General features: G+C 35.5%; 1 protein-coding gene across 2 annotated transcripts in view; it reads left to right on the forward strand.

Moving 5' to 3' along the window:
- The window catches only part of LOC122715965 (Kv channel-interacting protein 1-like), a 130085-nt gene that overhangs the window by 78734 nt on the left and 26047 nt on the right, over positions 1 to 25304 (forward strand). The window lies entirely within an intron of this gene.

Below are 25304 nucleotides of genomic sequence, written 5' to 3' on the forward strand. Positions count from 1 at the left end.
CAATGGGCCTGGGTGGCCCCGGGTGTCGTGTCGCCCAGCCTAATGTAGGGAGAGGGGAGAGTCACCGAAAATATTCGGTCGATTCGCTGAATATTTTCAAACGAAGAATTCGAGAAAACGCTATTTCGAAAAGAAATTGTAAAATATCTCTTTTATTTTATTTCATATGTTCGTTGGTTTTCTTTTTTTTTTTATATATAAGAGGATAAGAAGAGAATGGTAATTGATTTTTATGAATGATTGATACATCGTATTTATCGAGTAATAATAATAAGGCAACGTTTCCCGTTTCGCGCAAATGACGTGGTTATTACTTTTTGAATTTCGCGTATTAAAATATCGCTCCAAATCTTCCCATTTTCGGATCCACGGGTTCAATGAGATACAATTTAACGGAAATATACGTATTTTCGCATCGAAATAAAATATCCTCACAATTAAATATGGCTGATGAACAAAAATATTGTTCGTATATTTTTACGTTTTGCTCGATTCGACGTATTTATCCAAAATACTTATATCGTAAACTACTGTGAATCGTTAAACGTTTCTGTCCATATAAATATAAATATAATAACCCCGGAAGGGTTATAGGAAAGTGGTGATTTAATGTTTCCACTTTAGGGGATTCTAAAAAATAAGGGAAGATCTCGGTAATTGACCGTTACACCCTTACCTTTCCCGCAAGCAGCTGACTCTCCACGCTCATCCATGAATACGAGATGCGAGAAGGGTTAAGGGGAAATTGTAAGACGTCCACGTTACGGATGGGTAAGAGTCGCAAGGATGCACCACCTGTTGCCATAGTTACCATCCGAATGTCCCTTTACACGATAATGCCAGATCGAAGCGATTTTATCGAATTTTTACTCGTCCAATCGCGTATTTATTTAACCCATTTATCATTCGATTTTACGAACGATATATCTCTGCGCGTATAATAAAATTTCGGACAAAAACCGAAAACGTTTTGGCAAAAAGTGTAGCTGCGCTTCCTCGGAGAGGTTTGCAAATATCATAAAATCGCGCTTGCGGCGCAATGACTGCACTCCCTTCCGCTCTCTCGCAATAAACCAGTGGGATATAAGTTGAAAAGTTTGAAAAAAAAAAAAAAACTGGCTCTTTTACATCGTATACATCTCATCGTATGAACGAGAAACGTGGTCGAGGGACGATCGCGAGTTCGTTCGATCGTCCATTTACATGGGTTTCCTTCTGATAGATTATAGATTATAGCCGATTATAGATCGAATTCGGGTTGTCGAAACTGGCGAAATTCAGAAACTCGTTAATCACGTTGAACCACGTTCCTTGCGGATCCCGTGCAAGCTTTCGGGATTAATACTCGATCGATGTGCGAATAGATGCAATCCGAGAGTTTGTTTCAACGTAGTTTCGCAATCAGCAACTCGATTGACGAATAGAAACTAGATACTAAGAGGGAACGCGCCTTCGTTTCGCGTTCTATTCTCTTTCTTTTATTAAATCGAAAGCAAAATTGTTTCCCCTTGTGGGTCAAGCAATTTCGAGTCGTCGAAGACGAAAATGTCCAGCGATATCTATTCTCAATTTATATATTCGCGTATAAATATTCTTTATAAATATTGGATAAATATTGGAGAATAGCTTTACGAAACGAACGATAGATAAGGGAAGAATCGATCGAATGGTTTGAAACGCATCTATCAAATTCACGTTATCGATGGGAACGAAGCAGGGATTAGCAGGGATTTAAGAAAAGAACTCTTAGTAAAAAAATTATAATATTAGGGGAGCGCAATAACGCGTAACTCGAGTGGTATCGATACCCAATAGGTCAGGCGTCGTCCGTGCATCGTAAGTAAGTGATACGGGTACGCGATAGGTGAAACGTCGCGTATAAATGTCCACTGCCTCCACTGAGTTACGTTACTTATCGTATTTCGCTCGATTTCTATTCCATTCAAAGCGTACTTTCATTGTCGAAAACAATTCGTTTCGACAATTTTATCCTTGTTTTTTTCATATGCCATAAAAGAAGAAAAAAAACCTTGCAACCTCGTATCGATATCGCGAAACAAAGATTTTTTTTGCAAAGGAGAGGAAAATGCGACGAGTCCTATTTACGGGATATACATATATATAAATATCCAGGGAAAAGTGGCAACAAAGGGGTGTAGCTAAAGCTTCGCTAGAATATAGTGAATATTGCGAAAAGGATGCTTTTCTAAGGATGTTTTTAAAAATAAAAAATAAAGACGCTCCACATCTTCGAATTTTTCTCGAACAAGAGCGATTCAAGGAACAAGAATGGAGCAAGCAAAACTGTATACCTCTCCTCCTCCTTTCTTCCATTTACTATTTTTATTCCCCTCTCATTCGTTCGTACATTTTTCTCAACACATTATATATAAAATTCTATGGCGAAATTCTGTACTGAATTCTTCGCCATTTTGTTTTACCATCGATAATACACGCTAAATACATCGAAATCAAATTGGAAATATTCCACTCGCGCTCCTTGTTTTTTATATATTTGCATTCGCAATAGGTTTCTTTCGTCGCTGACTAAGCAAGCCCTCCCCCTCCTCCTCCCCTTTCAGAAGATGCGTTTGGAATTCATCGTGTGTTTGCGTACACCCTCCACGAAGATTTGCAGAAACGTTTCCCTCCCCAATATTTATTTTTCCCCCGCGGATCGTTTCAAAGCTTCTGGATCGAAGAATACGTACATTTATATTACCTTTATCGGGAATCCGAGCTTTCGCCTTCCCCTTTGTGTACGTGACATGGCTCCAATTGTCCGTCAATTTTTCAACCTCGACCACGTTGCTTCCATCCATATTTCCCTGTAACGATCGCATTCTCCTCCCTCCCTCCCTCCCTTTTAATTATAATCCTTTAAGAAATTTATCCTCGAATCGAAATATTCGTATCTATCGTTTTAATCGTCGAAGCTTTTTCTCATCGATTCAAACGATTTGGAAATAACAAATTGTTCCTCAACGCGATCGAGAAGTTGAATCGATGGCCTGTTCGCGGTCGGCGAGCAATTAGCAAGAGAATTCGATTTGAGCAACGGAAAGTTTGGTATAAATTGGTTGGCGGGTACGACCGTTGAAACAAACTTTTTTCACGGGGGCAAATCCATTTCGTTTTGAATTTTTGCGAAATTGTTCGCCCCGGATCCGAGGAGAACCTTTGTGAAACTGGTACTCCCTCGAAACGGGTCACGACATTTTCACGATTTTAGATTTCTTTTCTTTCGCGGAAAAGGAGGCAGGGGGGGGGGAGAAGAAACGAAAACACGAAGAAAAAGGGAGGGAAAGAGAAAGGAATCGACCGCGAGTCCCTGTTCGAACAAGATCGCCTTTTTACATAAGCGTTATCGGGGAGATTGCATTGATCCCTGCGAATCGAGAAAATGGCGCATTTTGCCGACGCGGTGTTCGAATAAAATAGAGGCAGATAACCCACGAGAATCTAAAAGAAACAACAGGTATTTTTCTTTCTTCCCTCTCTCCCTGTCTCTCTCTCTCTCTCTCTCTCTCTCTCTCTCTCTCTCTCTCTGTACAACAGGAATTCTCGAGGGTGTGAATTCGAGGCCAAAGGAATTTGTAAAAGAGGACGATTTTGAGAAAATTCGAAGGGATAATTTTTTTTAATTTTCGTATCCGTATATCGTTGATGCATGAACAGAGAGGATATTTATTTAATAGAAATGATTAAATTTATATCCGTAATTTCTGTGTATTTCGTATATAAAATCGAATAACTTGTTAACCTCTTTACATTTTCCATTCGATCTTCCAACGAATCGATTCTCGTCCCGAACTTTATTTTCCCCAAACAACGCGGGGGATTTAACCCTTAATCTACGCATACAGAGAGAAATAAAGAAACCAATTTTCTCGACGTGAAACGACATTCGACATTAATCTCCCTGAAACCGGATTGAAAACTTTCTTCCTCGAGCTTGATCGCGCCGATTTCGATGACAACGAAGGTGATCGATCCGTTGCCACTTTTGCGATTTTCACATTCGTCAAGGGAAAACTGGCTTCCCAATAATTTCTCCACCCCTGCGAGCTGGAAAAGTTCTTAAGTCTCGTTCCGTTGGTCGTTGAAAAATTTGGGCGCCCCAAACGAGGATGAGGGGAAGGGAGGATGAGAGTTGCACGCGATCTCTCGAGAAAGAACGAATCGAACATCCGCGTGACGGATGGGCGGTTTTAAGTTCGATCGGGTCCAGGTTGAAGCGTCTTTGTTGGTAGGATTCGAATTCATTTGTCATCGACCACAATGCGCTGTCAAATGGTAAAACCGGACTTACCGTCACTCCTCCCCGATTCTCGTCGCGATGAATCATAAGCTTGCACTTTCTTTCTCTCTCTCTCTCTTTCTCTCCTTTCCTCACTTATTCTCCATTCATCCCCGATACACATTCGAATCTCGAAAGAGGCTCTCGACGAAAGGGAGGACAAATTTTTCCAAATTTTTCGCGACGTATTTTTAAAAAGGAAAGGGGGGAATCTACCCCTTCTCTTCGTCGCAACCCTTCCGAGATCGGCCTCGTCCGCTTTGTGGTCTAAACCTATCGACTTTCAAGATTTTTCGGCAAAAGTTTTCGCGCATGAATATTCATAGAAGGGGGCCGAAGAATCAACTTTCGAATAAACGGGAGCCGCGCTTTAATGAAAATTCATAGGTATTCCCGATATTGGAATATACGATTGAATCTTGCGCGGGGATATTTTTATAAAGTTTCGAGGTTTCGACGATCTAAATTTAATCTAGAAAAAGAAAAAAAAGAAAAGAAAAGTGCAAAATTCTACGTGATAACCCACGAACAAAGATTTTTCGATCTTTCTTCGTTATTGTTTAATAAACAGTATTGTTATCCCAGCAACGTAGTTAGACGAGGAAATGAGTAAAATTTTTCGGGAACACAGGGATTTAACGTTAGCTCGTTAGCTTCTGTGCACACGTAGATCCGTCACGTCACGTTTTACAACACGTCAATTGGCGCGGAACGTTTAACTTCTGGAACTGGTTAATTTAGCTATTCGCTAATTACACCACTTTGATCGACGATTTAAAAAACGTTCGATCGATAATTTCTATATTTCCTATATAAAATCGAAAAACTTGTTAACCTCTTTACATTTTCCATTCTTCCAACGAATCGATTCTCGTCCCGAACTTTGTTTTCCCCAAACAAGATTGGGGGGAAAGGGATTTTACCCTTAATCCATAGAGCGATATCTACACGTGGCGAGCTATCGTTTCGTTTCTACTTTCTTCCTCGAGGAGGAAGAAAAAGCAATGGCGGCTCATCTTGGAATCGTGTATGCAAGATAAGAGCGGCGACCGGAAGTTCGAGATATTACGGTCACGTTGTTGTTGGCGAAAGGGAAATCAGGATCGTCAGCATTTGGACAAGGTGGATCCACAAGTCCGAGCTCGTGCTCGTTGGAAAAGTGCCAATCGGTTTGACCTACATTTCGTTTCGAAATGACAGCGGACCTCGAGCCTCGTGGCTCCACTCGTTACTCGAACTCTGATTTCCTCGAGAATGCTGAAACTTTTTCCACCGGCGTTCTTACGTTTTCGAACTTCCTTTATCGCTTTGATCTTCTCTACGTGTATACATGTATACGACAACCGCGCGCGATACAACTTTCATTGTTCCCTTTGTTCCCCTGGCTTAACGTCAACTTCAGCTTTCGACGGGACTGGGAAGGAATCTCTTCGAATGGAACCATGTCCGCCATGATTGTTTTATTGTACTCCAAGTTACTCGGGATTACTCGGTCGACGTTCAATCAGGTCGACTCAATTTATTATTATTATTGTTATATTTTTGGAGAAGGAGGAAGAGGAGGAGGGAAATATTCTGCAAATAATCGTCGATCGTCCGTTTTTCAACGAAATTTAAATTCTGTTTCCGTAATTTTTGACGTAAATTTTCAATTCGATTTCAAAGGGAGTTGTTCATGATCGTTTTATCAAATATTCAAATGAATATTTATTATATCTTTTTTTAGTTTCTAATATTTTGAACAAAATCGGATCGTAGATTCGAAATTTTATTTTCGAAATAATTCTCATTGAAAAAAGTTTTATTCCATTTCTTATCGCTTACTGTTGTCCACGCGCATTTTTCACCCAAGAATTGATTAAAAATGACAGATCGTTTCATCGTTTATTTAATACACGTTAAATTGTAAAGCGACCGATCGTTCGATTTAAGAGTGTGGAAGTGAGGGAAACTTTTTAAGACATTTTTGATGGCGGGCACGATGCCAAAGTGGGATACCAAAATGCCTTATTTGCGAAAGCTTTCCGCCTGAAAGCTTGAACCATGGTTGACAAGACATTGTTTTTAACTTAGTTATTAAAACTAAAATTTTCGTCCTTCTTCCATCATATTATTTTATATATGCTTTAAAAAAGAAAAGAAAAATTATATATTTTTTAATTTTATTCGCCAAACAGACCTACTTTTTCCTTTTACTTGATCTTTAAATTATTAATTGCCGAATAATTTAGATTCAGCAATTTTTTTTTTTTTTTTTTTTTTAATAACATGGAATTTCCATCCAATCGGAAAGTTATTAAAATTCATATCGAAGCTTATCAGACCGTTGGGAGAGGTGAGAAGTCATGTTTATAATTGATCGATTTTAATATTTGCCGAACCGTGAACTCGTTAAAACGTGAATATGCTATACGAATCCGTTTATGAAAAAAAAAAAATAAATTTTATAAAAAATAAAAAATAAAAAAAAAAGGGAAAAAAACGAACGATCAAAAAATTTCACCATATATGCTACGTCTCGTGTAATTCTCGTCAAATTGTTTGAATTTATCGAAACAGAAAGGAAGCTTGACTGAGTAATCTGGACGAGTATTCAATCTTACGAAATGTGTCACTGATTTCAAATATTTGATCATTTATATTTCGATTTCGATAGAGATAATTTTTTTAATCAATTATAAATGATTTTATAAAACTCCAAAATAAATTGAAACAATAATATTTTATATAACAGATACGATATTGAAGAGTTTCTTTTTTTTTTCGTATTATTTAAAACTTTTTAATTATAAAAAATATTTCCTTTTAATTTATATTATACGATTACGAAATAGAGTGCAAATTAAAATTTGCATATAAAATGACGATTTAAGTCTTTTAAATCTATATAATATCTGAAACGAAAAATTAAAATTTAACGAAACGATATGTAAAAAATTAAAATTTGTGACGAAATAGATTCTAATCTAATTATCCGAGCTCATGCGGATAATTTTGCCAGGTCGATTACTCCCTGATCGGATCAAATCGATCGTTCCAAGAATACCCTCGATTTGATCCAATTTTTTCTCTAAAAAATGAACTATTCTCGCTCGAAAATGTATTTATTAAACGCAAATACGAATCTTCTATTTCAATTTATCGCTACGATACGATCTGTAAATATTATTGATTTTTTATTCGTAAATATGTAATAATATATATAATTTCATAATAGAAATACATATCCTGCATATATACGTATATAATGCGTATCCTGCATATAATGCAATTACAAAATTTTAGCACGAAGTTAAATTAATATCGACCTATATAATTTTATTGTTGATTAAAATCAACTTCAATCTCTATTAATATTAAAATTTTCGACATCGCGGATCGCATTAAAGATAGGATTGATGTATCGTGTCAATTTTAATAAATCGTTCCTAGTAAACAAATAAATTTATCACTCAAGGAGAAAATAATTGTATAATATTTATATTTTAATAATTCATTTGTAATTCAATTGTAATAATTTATATTTTAATAATAATACTTCCGCGTTATTGAATTAAAATATCCTATCATTTTTTTTTTTTTTTTTTTTTACACATCTAATGCTAGTTGTTTCTTCTTAATAGTACCAGAAATAATAGGAAAGATTGGACGCGCCATTTTCCCATTAAACTAGGATAGGATAATAACCGCTGCTTGGAAAATGGGAAACATCCGTTGCGATCGTAAGCCACTGATATCATAAAATGATTTAATTCAAAGGTTACTTTAATCCACCACGTATAATCAGCCGTTCAAAACTACACGCGTAACACTGTGACCACCAAAGAAATGAAGATAACCGTTTCATTTTGAAATGGTAATGCAGAATTCATTAGCCGAAACAATAAAGATGCAAATCGTTTTCGATAAATGTATATTTTTCGGATATCCGTGGTTGGGTGAGCGAGCAAATTTTAAAAAAAGAAAAAAAACGGGGAGAGTGAAAATCGATCGAGATTAAACGTAAATACTCGGCAAAATGGATTATAAAAGTACATAGATTTTCGTTTGTATTCCGCCATTTTGCAAATTTTCTTTTGATCTAACTTTCGAGGAATTAATTTTTATTAAATTAAGAAAAAAGATATTTAATGTCGTTAGATTTACCATATTATTTATTATTATAGTAGTTATTATTATTATATTATTAGTATTATTATTATTATAGTTATTATTAGTATTTAATAAAAATTACATCGATGCGTTGAATCGACATTCTTTATCAGGATCTTGATCATTTCGATCCAGCATTGCGACTCACTAGTATCGGTGACTAATAGAATCTCTGACACGAAGCTTTCGAGCAGTGTCAATTGGCTGGTACAATTGGCGCAAGCTGTTTCGTTTTCAACGAGGTTATCTTTGATCTGAATTGGAATTATATGTGCGATATGATATTTGATATTTTCATAATGCGATAACGCCGTGGTTATCGACACTCGCCCCGCTAAGAATGAATTATTACACGATCGATACCGTGTCCCTGAATATGTATCCTGTCATCTCTGATAATATAATGAACAAACTTATTCTTTTCGCTCGAATTTTTCCTTCGGTTTGGTAAAGATATTTTGAAGAAATATTCCTCAAAGTTCTGCGCTTGAAAGGTGTTTTGTCGCCAAGATATTTTACCCGGAACTGTATTGTAATAAGAGCCTGAGGGAGTCACATTCGAAGGATTAACGAGGACTATCAATTACCTGCACGTTTTCTCTTTATGAATTTCCTCTTCTCTTCATTAAATATTACGAAAAAAAGAAAAAGAAAAAAAAGAAAGAAAGAAATATCCATTTTTCTAGAATTTTTAATATATATATATATTTTACTTTATTATCTATTTTACTTTTCTTTCGTATAAAATTTTTCAATACTTCGCTTTTATCGATACTTTTCAATCGAATGTAGAGATTGATCTAAAGCCAAATAAAAAAAAAAAAAAAATCTGAATATCCTATCAATTTTCAATCCCTGACTCGATCCATCCCTTCTAAGAAGAACGAATATCATTTCGATCGAATTAATTTTATTTTCAATATCAAGCTGGTGAACAATGAGGTAACAAATTTTGATTAAATCACTGAACCAATAGCTTATTTAAGGTAATAAATTATCATTTTCTGTAACGATAGAGGATTTATTGTTCAGAAAATCGTTCTTTAACGTCGCAGTAACGATTTATTAAATACGATGATTATTATAATAGCATATCATTATTACCTTTAATCTCGAATAATTTTGTAACTTTCAACAATTTGTTTGCTTTTCTCTGTTAACGTTGGACAACTCGTGCTCCTACAAATTAATTATAAACTTGTATATTCAGTATCATTATCAAAAAGTAATTATACGTGTAATATAAAAACAAATTTTGGAATTAACCTTTTAAAAGTTTGGAATCGAGTTTACAGAAATTATAATTTTCTACATTTGTTGTAATTTTATACACGTTGAAAATTTATCACACGCTTTGTGTACGATAAAAAAAAAAAACACTTCAATTTTTTCATCTTGAAACCAATAATGAATCAAAGGAAGTGGTTTTACACGACCCGAATTTCAGAAATGATTCACTTCTACGAATTTAATTTTTACCTTTATCCTTTTTCGATATCCATAATTTATTTTTCTCTTTTTTTTCTTTTACAAACAAATCGCAAATAATCCAATCCTCGTCCCAAATTTGAAAACCAAAACGAATCACGCGTATCAAAAAAAAAAAAAAAAAAAACAAGAGCAACGAGAATATTTCTTCGACAGAATATTTCTACGAGCGTTGAAAAATTATAAGTTTTCGAGAAGAAGAGAAAGAGAGAGAGAGTGAGAAAATTCGCGCCAATGATCCAACCAACGAAACGAGACCCGCACGTGTTGCGTGCGGGCGTATCAGATACTGGAAAATATAGTCTTTCAAGTTTAATTAGAAACATCCGATCTGTTAACCGATTATCACCGATGATAACGTAGCAATCGTAATTATCGTTTTCACCAACTATCCAACTGCATCGCTTTGCTGGCATCGGTTCGACGATGGGCCGCAAGTTTAACGGCGGATACACATTTGGCCAACACCGTGCAGCCAGCGATTTTGGCATGGTTAGGTCGTAGGTTACCACCCATGTAAGTAATGTATTATTCTACCTGTTGCCCCGATACCTCGGTGCAACTATAGACCACCTCTAGAAAAATATCCGATCTCGTCGATCCAACGAAGATCGCCCTCGTTACCTCTTTCCTTTTTTCACCTCCATCTCGTCTTTGCTGCAACCTTTGCTGATTGAAGATGAAACGAGTCTGTTTTATCATCTGGATACTCAACTTATGTTTGCACGTTTCATATTCATTAATTTAAATTATTCATTCGAGTTTTCGATGGACTGCATCCTGAATTGAAATATAAATATTTACTTTGCCTTTCGTTCAACTATTGATAATCTGCACGTGAAATATGATCTTTTTTTTTTTTAAGATTTATCAGAAGGAAATATCGAACAAGTATTCAAATAGGATTAATTATAACCGTATAATCAAGTTTCGTACGATTTTATGAACTATTTTTGATATTATCTCGATAGCAATTCATTGGATCAAAGTCAAGATTGTTACGTATAATTACACGCAATATGAACATCTTATCAAAAGTGGCTACAAAAGTATTTACATACCGTTATATTTACATTCATTATATCGTTTGCATACTAATTATATCTTTATAATCTTTAATATATCTAATCAAATTCAAATATACATTTCATATTATTTCATATTACTTGTAATACTTTTTCGTGTTGCTGAACAAATTTGAAGAAATGAAATATATAACTTGGTAAAGAAAAGAATTAATGGAAAACGATTTTATCAAACGAGCAAATCAAAAGATTGCGTTAAAGTGAGAAGAAGAAGAAATATATATATATATACATTCAGCGAGTTTAACAGCGAGTCCAGACAAGTGTTGAAGCTTTCAAGGAAGCCGTGCAAAGGGAAATAGCTATGGTTTCTGTGGTTAAACGCCTTTGCATAGCATATTTATCAACCCTTATGGACAGTGGCGGGTGTAGGAATTTCTTGCAACATTAACTCATACCTCCCTCGACTATTCATCATCCCGAGAGTGCCTTGCTCGCCTACTTCCACACTCAAAAACCTACGATTCTTCCTTCCACGATATCCACGATATCGAACTGATTTACACTAATCGATAATAACTTGTTTGTTATTAAGAGGTGCGTTAAGAAGTGTCAGTCTCTTTCTGTTAATGCGTCACGTTTGAACCTCAATTAGAAAAGCGTCAATCCGTGGCGAATAATCGGATGACCGTGTTTCCTGGTCGGGAGAAGATCGATAGAGACGACGGAGAATCGAAATTGTAACGGTCTGGAGAATAATCGAGGACGAAGGCCCCTAATAGGCGAACCGCGTAATAGCGGTGAACCGGCCAATATCAAGTTATGCCGTGTGCAGGGAATAGTGTATATATAGAATGATATCACAATTTCGACCTTATTGTTAATGAATATTCATTTCATCAATGATCGTTGTTAAAATAAGATAATTCTTAGAACGAATGATTCACAATCAAGATCCTCGCGAGAGTAGATGAAATTTAAAGATAAAAATTTTTCCAATTTTTTTTTTTTTTTTCAAATTGAGAAATGAAATTTGCTGATTTATGATAAATTTTCATATAGGAGATCGAAAATTAGTTTGAGAAATTTATATTTATAAATTAATCTTGGCTTTAATCTGTATGATAATTTATATCAGGTAATTGAAGTAAAATTGTTATATATAGTTCGATTGGATTTGTAACATAGATTCTCTGTTATCCAAAGGAAGAAGTGATAAGATTAAGATAACGTTTTTCATTAATTTTATATAATGCAATTTTCGTTTGCGAGTAGTTGGAATCAAAGTTCTGTAATTTACGTACGTTACGTGTCACGTACGTGCTTTCAAACTCCCAAGAATTTCGTTAAAATGGGAACACTATAAAATTGATGAAATTTTAATAAATATTAATACAGAAGAGTCGATGGCGATAAAAGTTTCAAAAATAAATTGACATTATAATTGGAAATAGGTGATCGATATTGTCCAGAGAATTAAAATTAATATCTTCTATTTCATTTCTTTTTTCTTTTTTTAATTTTCTTTTAATCGAATTTTCTTTTTTCTTTTCGTTTTAGATAAAACAAGATAACGTCCATCGATCTTATTTCGCAATTAACGCTAAAATAATATAATCGTTCAATTATACGATAATAGATACTATCGTTATTATAATGAAACAACTAGATCATTTTAAGAGATGGTTATATCAGATCGTACGTATAAGAAACGCACATATCATGATTTTAAAAGGGGAGGAAAATTGAAAAATAAACGTAACATTTTCCTTCGTTGAAACAAATGGTAAATAGAAATGACAACGAGTCTTAGAAAACTAAATATTTTTCTCCTGTTTGAGCCTGTTAAATTGACCACGAATCTCGTTTCGTGGTAATAACAGTCAAACTTCAATACAGTAGCTTTCCAATACCAATATAGACTTTAATTATTGCGAACGATATTACAGGTTTATTGTTATGACTGTTAGTACTCGATAATGCTTGACGATATTGAACGATTGACTCTCTGATTAAAAATTTTTACGAAATAAATTCCATTAAAAAAGAAACATCATCGAACGTGATCTTTAAACTTCTCTTTAAACTCTACTTATACCCGAAATGTCTGAAAGCAAAATTAACGACGTTAATTAAAAAAAATTCCTTCGATATTATCAAAAAAATTGAATTCATATTCAATTTTTTATATTCATATATCGCGCAATCTCAATACATATTGGCAGTTCGATAAATATTTTTGTTTAGAAAATATTACAAAACGTAACTGTGCACTCGTATTACACTCGTCGTGTTTTAACTTGTATTTTCAACAGCTGCGTTTCAAAAATTAAGGGTCATCGCGCGCAACACGCATTGTAAAAAAAAAAAAAAAAAAAAAAAAAAAAAATAAAAAAAAATCGCTTGGTTTAGTTCCCAATTTACAATTAAACATAACTGCGCGAAATAGTTGGGTTAGAATCTATGTATTCACGCGGGACAACACTGGAATTCGCGCGATCGTTAAAAGAAATAAATGTAGGAGTATCGTGAAAAACAATTCTGTGCTTTTATAATTGAAACTGAATTATTTGGTCGCCTTGTTTTCGCGAAATAAAATTAATACGTGTGTATACATTTATGTAGAAAAAAATTCTCTTGAAATCTCTATGTATTTGATACACTCATCACACCTTTGAACGTCAATGTAATGCCCTCCACAAGCAAAAAAAAAAAAAAAAAGAAAAAAAAAAAAAGAACTTCGTTCATTTGGTTTAATCCCCATTTACATTTAAAACATAACTGCGCGAAATAGTTGAGTTTTAGAATTTATGTACGAAACAACGCTGAAAAAAAGAAGTAAATATCATGGAAAACAATTCTATGGGTTTATAATTGAAACTGAATTATTTGGTCGAGTTGTTTATAAAATTAATACGTGATAAATAATAATAATAATAATAATAATAATAATAATTCTCTTAAAATATCCATGTATCTGTTACTCGTCAAATCTTTCAACGTCAATGTAATGCCCTCCTCTTCCCAGGCAAAAAAGAATTGGGTTATAAGAGGAAAAAATGGATATACAAAAAAAAAAAAAAAAAAAAGATCGTGTTACGATGGCAGCCACGTCTAAAATTCAGAAACGTCGCAGCAGCTTATCGCTGATGTCAATCTGACAAACTGCTGCAGTTGTATACACATACACACACACATATGTATATATACAAGTACGTACGAGCTTTGCAAAGTCTCATAGCTGATCAAGAGCGCCTCTGGAGAAATACCTTTGAGCAATCGCTCGGATAAGATTTATTAGCGATTCCATTTATACCCGTTAGACATTAAGAGATTAAAATTCTCACGGTTCTTTATTTCTTTTTCTTTCTTTCTTTCTTTCACAATTAAAATTATCTTCTCCTTTTTACGTTCCCCTTGTAAAACTAAGGGAATATATTGAGATAACGCGTGAAAAATAAATAATATTGACGAACACGAATGGTTTAAATAAGAACGAAATGAGCTACCGGTGTTAATAATAAGGTCACCGGATAAGATGCAAATACAGAGAATGTTCTCTTGAGCGAGCACCGTGAAAAGGTTTAACGATTCGCTTAAACAGCACTATTGTACACTCGACTTGAATTCTACCTTCCTCTTACTAGCTCTTCTCGCTGTTAACGTGCACTTCTTTCCCCCTCCCCCCCCTTTCATTCCCCTCCTTTTCGTACAATCTTCTCACACTTGTCATCCAAAATTGCACGCAAAAAACGTGAGAATAAATTAAAGATGTTTCATTTTCTTTCTTGTTTGTTACATTTTTTAAAGTAAAAAAAACGCTTTCTTAAAGTAGAAACATTATCGTTTGCGGTAATTTACGTTCCAGTAACAAGAAATAAGAAATTAAAAAAAAAAAAAAAAAAAAAAAGAAATTTATTCGTGACGTTAAAGTAGATTCTATTTAAAGAAGAAAGTAAATTCTCCGAGAATCGGAAAAATTCAAGAGAGACGACGAGTTCTAATTAAAGGAAGCCTCGGTAACGGATATGAACAGGGCCATTAAGAGACGCGTGGAACGTAACAGAAGCTTTGCACAGCTTTCGTGGCGCGCTTTCTCGAAAGTTTCTCCCACGATTTGACCGATGCCAAAGATTATCATCGGCGACGAATACTCTACGCTTTAACTCTTCTTCGACTTCCATCGCCTTTGGATAAATTAAATTATAGAAATAAAATAAAGAAGAAATAAAAATCTTCTCCCTCTCTCTCTTTCTCTGGAATTTCCATTTCTCGATTCTTTACAGAGATAAACAATAAAAAAAAAAAAAAACTATATTATCATCTCGAAACAAATCAATATGAGAATTCCCTTCTTCCATAATAAAATGGCCAATCGAATTTCGACGAACAAATGCTTATTATTATACGGGACGAAGCAGCACTTGGGGATGATAGATCGCGACGCGTGAAGCCTCTCGAGGCATTCGTTCCCCCCCTCCCCAGATAAGTTCTTCCTGCTAGGTAAGTAAACCGAACATCTCACCCTTGTTGGCAGGTATTCCGCAACCTGCATATGCATGCATATATATATATCTATACACACCTTCCCGTGTAGATATACCCGGGGACGTCGAGTATCCGAGTAGTCGCATCGTCGTGGGTCAATTTATGCCCGGCTGGTAAATCGGTCAGCTTGAGGATGGAGGATGAAGTGGTGCGCGAAGACGTATAAGTCACGTGCACGTGAAATATCTGTTATGCAAATGGTAGGAGGGCGCGACAGAGAGAGAGAGAGATCCACGTGCGCGATATCTCCTGTCTTCTTCTGCGTATCGGGGCGAAAATTATAGGCCGGCCTAATAATTCCTGTAGGTGAGACATTCCTGCAGAGGGATACTGCGATACCACGCGAACCGTGGAAGATTTGTTGGGAAGGCATGGCTTCCATTGCCGACCTTTGCCGCCGCTAGACGCGCAAGTTCATTCCCTGGATCTGTCCTGTCCCAGGGTCGAGTTCGTTCGTGCCGCGTTTCATAAATTAAGTCCAAGTTTAAAGGCTGATTTACAGTGGGAACACAGTGAGTCACGACGATACGAGACACCTATCGCGAGGCTTGTAAATAAGTAATGGGAGACGGTCGGTGTCTCGATTCCCAGTTTACGCAGTTTCCCAGTTTTCCTGCGACCGTGGTTATTATTAAAGATAGATTTGCGGTAATTCATGAAATATGTATATATATTCACTCGTACCGTTCTTCTATGTATTTATATATGTATATATGTGAGATATTACTAAAGATGTAATAACGAAAAAGAAAGGAAACGAATCTTGATTGAAGTTTTCGAGGATGGAAAACAATGTTGTTCGATATATGCTTCTACCTTTATTCGTATTACCTTATTCGATAGTTAATTGGTAATACGGTAGACAGTAACGTTAATTCATCCATTTTCTTTATCGCCTCTTCTCTTTTTCTTCTTTTTCTTTCTTTTCTTTTTTTCTTTTTTCTTTTTTTTTTTTTTTTTTGCATTTTTCCCAAAGGTGCTGTGTTTTTTTTATCGTTTTCTCCATGGTCGTCACCACGCCACCGGAAGACCTACATTGGAAGCCATCCGAGAATTCAAGAAGAAGATTGGAAGAAAAGAAAAGTGGTCCATCGTGATGGTCGTGCGGTGAAATTCAGAGTGGAAACTGGTAATATAAAGAGATAGTCGTTTTTTTCGAGAAGATGGGAATGGGTTTTTAGGGGAGGGGGGGATAAACTCTCGCACGACTGTCACGATCGATCTCTTCATTTCGAGCGTATGGGAGCCCCTGTTGTTCGAATTGTTGAAGAAATTCGGCCACGTATCTCTGTAGGAATATCCTTAGGATACGAAAAAAGAAAATCGTGAAAAATAATAATTTCTTTTTGAAGCTCGTTCCAATTTCAGAGAATTCGTTGAAAATGGGTTTTAATGTTTACCATTCGTATAAATTGTTTTCAACTCGTTATTTTCTTACATCTTCTATACGCGATCTCGAATAACACGAGATAAAGTCGTTATTATAAATACGAGTCTGGATGATATCATTTGAGATATTCCAATGCTCGTAATTAAAGAAATTGCCAGTAATTTCGCGCCGAACCTTCGCGCTATTAACGAGCGCTTCGAGAGCTGGAAATTGCAGTGGATAATGCAATTTGGTCACGTAGGCTGGCAGACATCCGTGAAAAATTGTTGATATCTTGGTTGAACGTTCGATTCTTCTTTACCAAGGAAAACGTGAAAAGAAACTTTCTTCGATTCTCACTCGCGAAAGAACATTCGATTATTATTATTATTAATATTATTCGTAATTTAAATCGTATTAATCCAGTAATCCTCGTGGTGATTTACTCTACTAATCTACATCGGGGAAAAGAAAATAAAAATTTCACGTCGGATGAAAGGATCGGTTAAACGATCTTACGATTAATATTGTCCCAATTTCATCAGGGAGGGGGGGAGAAAAAATTTTTTTTTAATGCAATATTCGCATTTAATGCAACAGAAAAACGCGTTTCGATAACTTCGTTACTAGGAATTTACATCCATTCGCGTAATGGAATGAATAATAAAAAAAAAAGGGGGGGAGGGGGAAAGGGATACACAACGATCGATGACACAACGCACGTGAAAACAAACAGAGCATGATTAATTGTTGCCTCGTGGAATTTATTGGAAACGTCGAAACTGTGATAAAATCAATGTTCGCACATTTCGAAGCCAGCCATCGTATCAGTATGCACAGAATGATGCCCGAAAAATGTTCCATTCTGTCTATTTGTAACGCGTAATATTTGCGTGATACGAGTGTAAATAAAAATGCGTCACAAAAAAAAAAAAATACCATAAGTTGATAAAAACGTTTGAACGAAGGATTGATAGACTCAAATTTCTGAAAGAAACAATGGAGAAATATATCGCTGCAGCTTATTCCGTTCCTATCTCTTATTGAATCCTCGTTGAAAAATGTTGGCGAACAATTTATATTTTCTTATCCCTTATTCAGGCGTTCTACTCGTTTCCACTTTCTTTTCTTTTTTTTCTTGTTTTTTTTTTTTTTTTTTAGAATTCTTGAAAACCACCTTAATAACACTTGGACTTGCTGCAACTCGTCGAAGCGGTTCTTTCAACTCGATATCTATCTATCCTCCTCGCTCGAAAAAGTTATACGAAGGATGGAACACGAAGCATGCCTTTCGAGCGATAACTTCGAATTGAAATTATTCCGATCCCGGAATATCCATAATTGGCAAACATCGTCGAATCTTCTTGAACCACTTGTGATGATTTCTAAATGTAAAATAAATAATGATCTTACGTACCTTTATTTATTTACGTAATTAGACGTATATAATTATCGAAGGGAATGTTGTTATCCACTTGATCTTGATGCTTGTTCGGTCGTACGACCCAGATTCCCACACGGTATATTGCCTCGATTCGAAATCATCTGGCTATCATCTGTTCCCTTCTCCAAAACCCATCCATCTCTTTTTTGCCAAAAATCAAAAAAAAAAAAAAGGGGGGGATATGCCTATAAAGTGAACAAGTTCCTCCTCCTCCTCTTCAAGTGATCTTGAAGACGTTCTTCTTCGCCCTAGTGGTGCTTTTCACGAGCGCTCTGACCCCGACTTTATCTTATGGACGATAAATTGTGTTACACACGAACAAGGAACACGTATCCATCTTCTTAAAATCTTTCGTCGATTCTTGTAACAATTACAAACAATATAACGCGTTTCATTTAATTCGTACAAATGCTTGTTTATTGATTCTCGATCAAACGTGATCTTATTTTATTTTATTTTTTTTTTTTTTAAACAATCGAAGAAACAACTTAAGTTTGATTGAATTGTATAATCATATATCGCATATACTAACTTGTACTGTGTTTCTGTTTACTAATTTCAGATACTAACAAAGAAGAAGGCAAACTAACCAAACACCATCCACGTAATGCACGCATTATGTCAGCTCTGAGGATCCCCCCGCATCGCCTTAAATCGTAAAAGAAAAAAAGGGGAATAATAAGCCGCGCGACAATCGTGGTGAACCTGGTCAAAATTAACGCATGTGCATTTAATTCACTAACGAATCGTGGATACCTGATCGGAGAAATTAATATCCAAAGGGTTAATTTAAACGGTCCATCCTCGAGGAGAGGAAACAACGTGGTTGTACGCGAGAAAGGGTGAGCACGTAACTATGCGGAAAAATTCCATTTTCTTCCGTGTTCCATTTTCTCAGCAGCTCGTTAGGTTTCGTGAAAATGAAAATTAAGGATGGATCGGTTTATCTTTTATATTCAGGGCAGTTGCGCGAAACAGGGTAATTAAAATCTTTGCTCACCTTTCGAATTATCATCCTCTTTTCATTCCCTGTTATTATTATAGATACAAATATACGTCATTGTGCGTCGATTGAAAATTTTAGTTAGTTAGAATTTTAGTTAGAATTAACATTTTGATCGGTTCGTTGTTAGAATATTAATCAAAATAATATCAATCAAAATTCGTACAAATGCTTGTTTGCGTTTCTCAATCAAACGTGATCTTATTTTATTTATTTATTTATTTTTTTTTTTCTTAAACAATCGAAGCGCAGCAACTTAACTTTGATTGAATATAATCAATATACTAACTTGTACTGTGTTTTGATCAAATATTAAAAACGTCAAAGATGATCGAACTCTAAATAGAAATACTTAAAAACATTACACATTAGACTGCGGATTTTTATACGAAATTATAGATTTTTACAATTTAATTTTTTAATTTCATATGTGCACAAAGTATAAATTCTTTTTATGTGGGGGAAAAAGAAAGTTAAAATTTTGTCGTTAAAACCCATTCAGAAAGTAGAGGAGAGTATGCCATTGAAGTCAATTTTTGATTTATTCCGATAACTTAATCGGTTGCCGAGATATAAAGGCTCAAAGTTTCCATATATTTAAGACTGGACGGAGATTATGAATGAACTGCACAACTCACCGACCTACATATTTTCCTGGAAGTACGTACTACTTCCAGGAATTGCGTCTGACATTTGGGATAGGTCGGTTTTGGGGAGGAATTGAACGAACGAGCAACAAGGACGAAGGTGGTAAACGATTAAAAATTTCTTCGCGCGACGATATCTCGGCAACCGAAAGTCGTATCGGGATAAATCTGAGAGCGTTTTAAAGGGAAAGGTGCCGCGCTTCCAATGATCGTTCGCTCGTTGACCGGAACTAATTATCTTTGAAGTTGTAGCGGTACAAAGATTTTCCTAATTTTAATAAAGTTTGATCGAATTTATTGAATATTTAACAAAAATTATCTTCCTTTCCTTTACACGATCGTATCTCGAGAAGTTAAAGTCGTATTGAGATAAATCGAAATGCGTTTTAAAGAGCAAAGCATCCAAGCCTCGTTCATTCGTTGACCGGAAGTAATTTCAAAGTTATAACGATTCAAAGTTTTTCACAGAGATTTTCAAAGAGATTTTTAACAGAGTTTAATAAACAAGGGTTAACTTTCCCCTAAAATTTTTCGAATATCTGAAGCTGAATATTTTGTCACGCGTAATTAATACACGCGTGTGACGTATCATTTGTATATAAAAAAAAAAAAAATCCGTGGTCTAATTCGTCAGATCTATGATAGAGCATGATCGAGATGATTCAGCCTCGCATCGATTACAAACTTTTAAACAGAATTTATATCTCCAAAATATAATGAAAGTTAAGTGGAGCAAGTTTAAAGCACTCGGTCGTCAAACTAGTTTTCACGAATTTCATTTTCCATTCGGGAAAATGGAAATTGGATGTTAATGGAAAAGTACAGTGGGTTATTAGAGCACGGGGCGCAAAGCGAAAAGTCAATGGGGGGTGTTTTGGCGCGGCCTTCATAGAATTCTCTCGGGAGTAAAAGAGAGATACGTGGAAAGAGCAATCCTCCTGTAAATTCCTGGCTATTCACCGCCGAATTCCGAGAGCGCGGACGTATCCGGGCGGAATGTGGTCCGCCGCCAACTGTGGAGTATCGAAAAGCAAGAGTACTCGCTGACATCGGCCCGACTCGTCGATTTAAAATATGCATACCGATATGGAAAAGTTGGGCTCGAAACTTAAATTCCCCCCGCTTTTATCGCTATTTAAAAAAATACATCGCCACCTTTCGAATCGTCTAAATCGTGATATAAAAATAATTCGACTTTTATATAATATTGATTCTCAAAATGAATTCGAGGGCTCGTTTATCACGTATTATTATCGATACGATATCGATGAATAAAAATAGAGGGAGGGAATTTTTTTGGTAGAAATTAATTGTCCGAAAAAGTACGGAGAAGAGCGCCGGAGAGAAATGGTGGAAAAATGGGAAAAAAAATTGATTGCAGGGCTCGAAGAAGCCTGCGAGTACGGCGTCAGGAGATCGCGGGGCCCTCCTCTGAAAGAAGGGGCTCCGCGCGAGAAGGGGCACGTAAACGTAGTACCCCTGGACCCGTCGTGGTGTTGTCCGCCGGGGGTGGCGGTGGTGGTGGGGGCGGAGGTGGGTGCAGACGCCGTGACTTGGAACGACGCGGAGGTGGCGGTCGGGGGGCTCCCTGTCTTGCCACCATCAGCTCCTCTGTCGCGGGGAGCGCGGGGGGTTGTGGCCCTGTGGTGGGGCTTCCCTCCTATAAAAAGCGTCAAGGTATCTTCTTCAACGCCCCGAAAAGGATCGATCTTGTTTTCACGAATTTTTTTATTCGAGCAATAATCTACAGATCAATTTTTTTTCCTCTTCGTTTCTTTTCTTTTTTTTTTTTTTTTCTCACAAATTTCTTATGCGCGATCTGTATCTACAGTTTGTTTCTTTTTTTTTTTTTTTTTTTGTACTTTATTTTATTTTCTCGCAGTGAAATCATTAAAATAATTCGTTCATTTCCATCTCGAAATAATTCGTTCATATTTCGAAATTAATTAATTTAATAAATACGTTCCGTGTTCCGAGCGAGTAGTGAATTTTAATAACGTATTATATACGGACAATAGTGACTACGTTTAAATTTGGATACACTTATTTATATGAATATAAATAATCAGTGATTGATACAAATATATCTGAATATTTAAAAATTACGATCGAAATAATTCTTCATCTTTAAAAATATTACGATTCAATTTTCAAAGATAATATCGTGGAATTATTAAACTTTTTAATCGTGAATTTTACTCGAACTAGAAAAGAAAGCAATTGGAAATTTTGTATAAGTAATGAAATTGTTTCGTGCATCCGTTAATGAGAGAGCTTTGTTGATGAAATGGGGGAGATTGTTAATTAAAACGGTATATAAAAAAAAAAGAAATATAATAATTAAGAAATAACCAGGAGGAAATTCCTGGTAGATTGGATAATTAATTAGTTTAGGAGTCGAAGAAAAATAAAAGAAAAAGTATATTATTACTATATGTTAATTAAACGATGCTGGCAACTTTTATATTATTTTTTTTTTATATATATCATTAGTAGATTCTAATAATTAAATTATTAGTAGATTATTGTTCTAATAAAAATATCACAATTTGCTTCTATAACGCATAAAATTTCATTCTCATTCGAAAATTCATTCAAATTCATTCTTCAATATTATTCGGTGGTAATAATGATATCATTTCTCATGCTAAAAGAGGATAATTGCAAACGCTTTGTGCAATTTTGAAAGAATTGAATGCAATGTTATGTAAGAATATACCTTTTACGTATTTTTTCATAGAAATATTTCAAATTTATTATTTAGCAAAAGTAGTTAAATGATAATACACGATGTATTCGGAAATTTAATTATTTTTATTATATACAAGGAAAAACGAGAACGTTGGAATATAACGTCGATCGAAATACACAGAAGGTAGAATAATTTGATACATCGTTGATATATATATATATATATATTATTTTCAAAAGATTAACATTGTTAACTCTTATCAGAGTTAAACAGAGCGTATAGTAGATAAGCAAAGACAAGTTACGCCTAGCTGACTGTTCTCAATCTTATCTAGCTTGTCACGTTAAACGTATTAGACTTGTCCTCACTTCCAAAGGCTTAGTATCCTAAACAAGCTCATGGTAAATTTAATCCATTATGGTCGATCATTGCGCGCAGAATTTCAATTTCACCAAAGTACCGTGATCAAAAAGACGCATTTACATCGATCCCATCGTACAAATTCGATTGAAATTAAAATTCAAATTCAAATTTGATCAAATTTACACATTCGTTCTTACGGTTCGTTTCTTGGACAAAGCTTGAACGTCTTATTCCAGGTCGAGAAACATTTAGGTCACGCTTAAATCCGTATCCATATCCGACACCTAAGGGTAAACACCCTTGATGATGATTAGTCGTCTCGCGTGATCGAAATCTCGATACGTGCGTTAATTGCATTATTTCGTTGGCCGCTCCTCGTTGGATCGATAATCGAAATCCGTCGCATATTGATCAAAAATTAGCAAGTGAAAATTTCTGATTAGGTATTTTGATTTCAATTGTACCGTTCCCTCTCGTTAACTGGATGCTGGATAACAATTACACGGAATAATTTGCCTTTCAATTAAGCAATTTCGCTAATTAAAGAAGTAATTACCGATATCCTATTCCATCCCTCCGTTTGTTTCAAAGTCAGTTAACATCATTCGCCCTATCCGCTTAATTTCCAGGACGCGGTTACAGATTATTTAACGCATATCCGAATATATCTGGCCTGCTGCTCATCATTCAAGCGGATAATTCGCGTCTATAATTACCGTTTCTAATTATTTAGGCTTTGTTTGCAAATCAGCACGGTTCGCACAAGTAGGCGCGTTTATCGCGCGTTTATCACGCCCTCCCCTTAATTGTAACGGACGAGATGCATCGACGTTGCCCGACTTGACACTGACGTGATTAAATTTATAGGAATTTATATGTATAGGAATTTTAGGAAACGCATCGTTGATAATGAAGAAATGATGGAAATTTATTTTTCCTCTCGATCGAGAGTAGATAAAATTAAGAAATTAAACCTCTGTGAATTTCGATCGATCTTTGTAGAGAAGATCAGCATCATGGTCGTCTATGTTATCAGTTACAAAATGGAAATATTTTAGACAAGTAGATAGATAGAAATACACGAGGGACACGCACGGGTTATCGATCGGTTTCGGGATTCCTCTTTAATCCAACTTTTTCATCCTCGTGGTGAATGTTTTAACGCCTCTTTCGATAAAATTCTCCGATTCTCGCAATTAAATTTTCTATTTTTATAAACCTGTTCCCATGTTCTCGTTACAAATTCGAGCCAGCTATTTTTCACGCGACACGTACTCGACCCTCGCCTACGATTCGCTTGAAACATTGATATGCCTGCCAACAAGTTCAAGCCGATTTTTGTTATTATTATTTCGATTTTATTTGGTTTATGTGTATCTGTACAGAGATTTTTTTATAAAATTTATATACGTACGTACGTACGTACGTGTCATCAATGTCGAATGAATATTCAGATACGTCGATTCAATTCCCCCGCTTGAAATTTGAATTTCACTTTCGTTCGAGAGAAAGAAAAATTGCTTGAGATTAAGAAAAGTAAGTAAAGATACCCGAACCTCTGACCTTTACGCCAGAAATCATAGATAGTTGCTCAGATGTTTGAACAAACTTGCGCATAATACGAACGATCGGGCAACGATAAAGGCACGCGGAAAGCTTTGAAAGCAAATAGCTTCGAAACTTTGGAGTATCCGCTTCTAAATGTGTTTGATTAAAGAGGAACAAGTCCGTTGCGCGGAGGGGAGGGAGGGTTAAAAGTTTCGTTAAAATCCGCGTGACGAAGCTCGGGGAAATTCCCTTCTCCTGCTATAAATAAATTCGCTCGAAAGTTCGCAATAATATTTTACGAAATATTTTACGAAATAAACACGGCGAATTAACCGTCTCGACCGTTACACGTTGGAAAGTTCAACAGTTTCCACGAACGAAAAGGAAAACGAACCCCTATTAATCCCGTTTGACGATCTTTCGTGAAAAAAAATCAAAACTTGAAAGTAACTTGAAAGTCGAAACGCATCTCTGTACATTTGCACGAGTAACGCTCCAAACGAAACATTTCTGTTTTACCGGGAAAATAAATAAATTTTCAGATAATAATTCGCGATATCTGTAGCGTAAGTTATATATATATCGCGATTTTACTACAATATGTATATATCGCACACACACATACACACACATACACACATGACAGAGCACGCAACGATTATAGCGAATTTCGTGGAATTGTCGCGTAGCGTTTAAGCGGCGTTATAACTCGGTGTTATAATCTG

The sequence above is a fragment of the Apis laboriosa genome, unplaced genomic scaffold (assembly GCF_014066325.1).
Source record: "Apis laboriosa isolate Shangri-la unplaced genomic scaffold, ASM1406632v1 scaffold40_cov151, whole genome shotgun sequence".
NCBI classification, from domain to species: domain Eukaryota; kingdom Metazoa; phylum Arthropoda; class Insecta; order Hymenoptera; family Apidae; genus Apis; species Apis laboriosa.